At 40.3% G+C, this 5,639-nt stretch overlaps 1 long non-coding RNA gene across 1 annotated transcript; it reads right to left on the bottom strand.

The window, feature by feature from the left end:
• Positions 1–1,047: 1,047 nt before the first annotated feature.
• On the bottom strand, positions 1,048–3,226 carry LOC116015178. The gene is made up of 3 exons (XR_004097563.1): positions 3,110–3,226; positions 2,935–3,001; positions 1,048–1,602 (listed from the first exon to the last, which is right to left on the bottom strand). It is a non-coding gene; the product is annotated as an uncharacterized LOC116015178 (long non-coding RNA).
• Between the last annotated feature and the right edge of the window lie 2,413 nt (positions 3,227–5,639).

The following is a 5,639-nucleotide window of genomic DNA, read 5'->3' as shown; positions in this document are numbered from 1 at the left end:
ACGAAAGGATATACAATTTCCAAGGGAACGAGAGAAATTCGGTTTCAAGGGACGATAGCAATGAGGTCTAGAATCAATAGGAGGGATGTTTCAGCAAAAGGCATTTGGAGTCTCAAGAAACAAAGAAGAATTTAGTTTCCCACAAGAGATGTGAATAATGATTAGAACATATAGAAGGGATTTCTCAACAAAAGGATAATTGGGATTTCAAGGATGAAAGAGGAATTCAGATTTAAGAAGAATAAGGAGTTTCTCAACTCTAAGCGGTTTCCACAGCTTGACGATTTGACCATGATACTCTGACCGATTGACGAATCTTGACCTTGCTTCCTACGCAACGTGGGTCTACAGTTCGGATACGCTCTACTTCGTAAGGTACGACACGCACAACCTTTGCCACCCCAGGAGAAGTCGAAGGCGATGGATTACTAAAGACTGATTGGTGCAGAACGAGGGATTCCTGAGGAAGCTTCATGAAAAGGTAGGTTCAACTAGGGAGGTATCGCCTGATCTTGAAAGGAGATTCGCCTATGATTACTGGTGATCTTGAAAACCAGGTTTACTTTCTTGTACTTTGAAACATCGAGGTCCTAAAGCCGACGTAACGCGTGCATCTTCTTTAGCATTAAGAATTCTTGCTCTTTTGATTGTTCAGGGTTCTACGAGAAGTCCTTTATTTATTCGATTGGCAATCTTCGTTGTAAGGTGGTTCGGTCAAATCTTGGTGTTCTTCTTGCGATTCTTGCAGGTCAATAGCACGAACACATATCAACCTATTTTTCCACTCTTCATTGGTTCTTCTTGTTGGTCATCCAATGTAACACTCCTCGGGCCGGCTTACCGTACATCCTGAGGAGTCTGGCTTGCCGTACAACCCAAGGTGTTACCGCCACACCCAAAACAAGTTCTATCATCCCCTTGACAGACCCCGCTTCAGGTGCACAGGCTAAAAGAAACTTACTCAACACACACAGTCACTCATTTTGAAATAACATACAAGATATATATATATATATATATAAATATTGACAAAGTAAGTACCGGAAATTTTGCCTAACGGCCAACATAAGTTTAAAGCCATACATGTCCCCACTAACCAAGATCAGTCACTCCCCTGGCTACAAAATATATTTACACACAAGGAATAAACCCCTACAGACCTTCTGTGCATCCTGCTTACACGATCTGGAGATACGTCGGACCCGTAAACTCACCCCAGACAAGATGCCATTCCCCTTCGTACCATGTGATATGGTCTAGGAACCGGGAAGCGACTATGACCATAGACCACTCCTCCCAACTCTCGGGAGGACTCGGGTCCCAAGGGTAAGGATAATAAACTATAAACTCTAGGGGGTTACTTCCTACCAGCACCTCGATGGGGTAAAAACCAAAAGTGGCCTGTACGTCAGGACCCTCAGGAATAGGAAGAACACTATTTACTGCCGGTGAGCTATTGGGAGCTGTAGGAGCATAGCCAGGCGCATAAGGGTCGGCGCCACTCATCTGCTGTACAAAAACGTCGTAGTCCATGCCACGACCTACACCTTCCGACGAACTAGGGGAGTTCGTCGGACTGCAAGAACTAACGCTGAACTCCATCTGAAAGCAACACAGTGAAGTGTAGTTAGCGCGACGGCTAAGCAAGGAGATCCGTGGATCGCCCAAACTTAAATAAAGGTTTTCTAAAACATATATTTTTGATTAAAGTATAACAACACAGTGAAACATATACGTACGTAGAAGAAATCATATCACTTAGTCAAATTGGACTTCTCTTACAAATAGGAAATAATATTTTCCTCCAGTCAAACCTGTAGTTATTCAAACTAGTTTTCAACCGTTCCTCTCAAGGAGCTTTCCATCAATTTCCATCTCATCTCCGCTACAGAGTAGCCATATCTCCTTACAAAAATTCACTTAGTTTCTTCTTCGAAAGTGTGAGGCCTTTGGAGCACTCTAATTGTCTCCCTCTTTGACCACTTGGATCATTGATCGGGGTAGTGGTCGTTCCCCGATCTAACGCTGATCCCTTGGCACCAGGTACGTTAAAATGATTCCCAGTCGGCCTAACCGGGTCCGTTAAAACGAAACCTGCCCGCAATAATCGGGGTATCTATACCTTAAGTGTGCACACCCCCGTGGGAATACCGCATCCGACGAGTTATATAGTACCCAGCGACTAGACGTCGCATAAGTATGAATTGGATGTCATACGGCACAACATTTAATATGTAACAACCGCTGGGCAAGGGCACTTCATGCAGAGCATATGCCACCCGTGGGTTAGTCAAGGTCCTCCTCCTCTTGCTCAGAAACTAAGGTTTTCCTTCTCTTTTCTCTTTAACGACATTGGTTTTAACCATTTCTTTTCAGAAATTTCAGCTTGGCGCAGTCTGAAAGATCGAGCCGGTAAGAATAGTTCCCGAACTCTTTTTCACTTGAAATTTTTTTGGTAGAACCCTAACTCATAGTACTTGATGTTCATAAAAAGTTTTGGTCATCTAGGTTCACGAATTTACACAGAAAATTCCCTTTTTGCCCTTGGCAGTGTGCTGTCCGGATTTTTCTTCTCTCTGGACCAGTTTTGGAAAATAATTTTGAAACCACACTTATACTACTCCAAAAATTATGAAATTTTTATGGTAGCATCTACACGTATAGAACTACATGTATAAAAAAAATTGGATCAAAATACCTTACCGATTTTTCCCAAAAATTCACGGAAGTCACTGCCAGAAACTAGCTTGATTTTATTTCAATATTTTCACAAGTATAAGCCTATATGGCATAAGTATAATTTATACATACACCTTATATACACCATATACAGGCAACTTATACTAAACATTTTTACTAAATTTCACCAAGTCACAATCAACCATCAATTATTCAAATTTGAGCAATCTAGTCCAACTTAAGGGAACTCCTTACCTCCAAAGTAGTTAATATTGTCTTAAAGATGCTTTTGGTGGATTTTCCCCAATTCCTTCTTGAAACCCTAGCTCCCAATTCATCATCATAACAACAAGATTCAAGAAATCAAGACTTAGATTCTTAAACTAGGAAAGGAAATAAAGCTATCTACCGAATAAAATTAAAGTTTTACCGAATCTTTGATGAAGATGTGAAGAAGGATTGGTTATGGAGTTCTTAAGACTTGAGGTTGAAGATGAAGAAAATTCCCTCCTTTTCCTCTCCCTTGTTTCGGCCAAATGGGGAAAATGAAGACCAAAACTTCATTTCCCACTTATATAATAATATTTAGGGGTGGATTAAAGTGACAAGTGTCACAATCCTAGAAATCTTGGAAAAAATATCTTAACATGGACTGTTTGGGGTTAAAACAGATGAAATTTTGGTAGGAAATAATTTAAATAGAATATTCTTGAAACTAAAATTTTATTCCAGTCAAAAGCTCCAATTTGGGCTAGGTTCGGTACACCGCAGAATCTTCGCGATGTACGATCAAAAATAAATTTTTGCTGCTATGGGCTAATTTAATTCAATAGGAAATTCAAAAATAATGGTATGGTGTCTAGAAATCCCTTTTCTAGGACAAACGAGTCCAAATACTAGTTCCTAAATTTAAATTCTTTTTTTTTTTTTACGGTTCGTGACCGGCACGAACGATCACAGCTTGATAACAACTATATTTCCTTATAAAAATCCTTTTGACGCATCGGTCACTCATCTCAGGTATGTCTTAGCTTAAAACATATTTCTCGAACCTTAATCTGATCCGGAAATGACGAGGGGTTACAGTCTACCCTCCTTAAAAAGGTTTCGTCCCCGAAACTTCGGTCTTAACATCTAAGGTTTCAGGGTAAGCTACTCACAATAGAATAGATGTAGCAAATTAGCACATAATTAACTTAGGCATACCACAAGTAGGTTGATCCTACATACCTTAGTCAAACAATTCGGGATACCGTTCCCTCATGACATCTTCCAACTCCCAGGTGGCTTCTTCCACCAAATGGTTGGACCACAATACTTTGACCATTTTTATGGACCTTTTTCGGGTATCTCGGGTCTTAACATCCAAGATTTTCACCGGTCTTTCCTCATAAGATAAGTTCACATCCAGAGTCATCTCCTATAGGAATTATCGTATGCCTGTTATAACATAACCTTAATAATCTTTATAGTTCAATCCAAGAGTTTTACTCACCTCGGGTTGAAGCACATGTGAATCATCGCGTACATATTTTCTCAATTGGGACACGTGGAACACGTTATGAACTCGATCTAGCACAGCAGGTAGTGCTAATCGGTAAGCTACTTCCCCAATTCTTTCTAGTACTTCATACGGTCCAATGTACCTTGGACTCAGTTTCCCCTTCTTCCCAAATCTCATTACTCCTTTTGTAGGAGATATCTTTAGTAATACCTGCCAATAGTGAAACTCTCAGTTGTGGTTTTCTCATTTCTAATAGTCATCCTAATATAAAAATGATTGTCTTACCCTATCACCCTCTTGGAATTCAACTGATTGTCTCTTTAAATCAGCATACGACTTCTGCCGGTCCTGTGCGGCCTTCATTCTTTCCCGAATCAATTTGATCCTTCCTGTCATTTCTTGCAGATATCAGGTCCTAGTATCACAGGACTAACCAAATCTTCCCAACAGGTGCAAGACTTCTCAAAATAGCCAAACCATTAACAAATCTACTCAAGAAAACAACCAAGTATAACTGGAGTGATGAATGCGAGCATGCATTCCAGGAACTTAAGAAGAGGTTAACAACTGCCAGTGTTAACCTTACCTATTGAACCGAAGGTTACGAACTATACACGGATGCATCTCACAAGGGATTGGGATGTGTTTTGATGCAAAATGGAAGAGTGATAGCTTATGCATCTCGTCAATTGAAAACACACGAGGTTAACTACCCAACTCATGATCTGGAATTAGCAGCTGTGGTGTTCGCTCTTAAAATTTGGCGACACTATCTCTATGGAGTCACTTGCAAAATTTTTACAGATCATAAGAGTTTAAAGTACATCTTTACCCAGAGAGATCTAAATTTGAGACAGAGAAGATGGCTAGAGTTGATTAAGGATTATGATTTGGAGATCCAGTATCAAGAAGGTAAGGCAAACAAGGTAGCGGATGCACTGAGCCGGAAATCAAATCATGCCCTTTGGGTATTGCCTGACCAGTTATGTAAGGATTTCCAGAGACTTAATCTGGAAATAAAAATGAGCATACAAGTGGAACAAGAAATGAAATTATGTGCTCTGACGGCCACTCCAACTCTATTCGAAGAAGTCAAACAAGCACAAGGAGAGGACAACTGGTTAAACCAAATCAAGGGAAAAATGATTGATGGAAAACATGGCCCATTTGAGTTATACGCAGATGGTAGTGTGAGATTCCAAGGTAGGTGGGTTATACCTACCGGTTGTAAGAAAATAATGGAACAATTAATGAAAGAAGGCCATTATACACCCTATTCAGTTCATCCTGGAGGGGACAAACTGTACAAAGACCTGAAACAGAACTTCTGGTGGTCAGGTATGAAGAAGGATGTGCGGAATTCGTTGCTAAATGTCTAAACTGTCAAAAAGTTAAAGCAGAAAGGAGTAAGCCAAAAGGCCTACTACAACCTCTAGAGATACCTCAATGGAAGTGG

This window comes from Ipomoea triloba, chromosome 4, assembly GCF_003576645.1.
Source record: "Ipomoea triloba cultivar NCNSP0323 chromosome 4, ASM357664v1".
Lineage (NCBI taxonomy): Eukaryota > Viridiplantae > Streptophyta > Magnoliopsida > Solanales > Convolvulaceae > Ipomoea > Ipomoea triloba.
The sequence above is the reverse complement of the archived record's forward strand: the minus strand, read 5'-3'. Positions and strand labels throughout refer to the sequence as shown.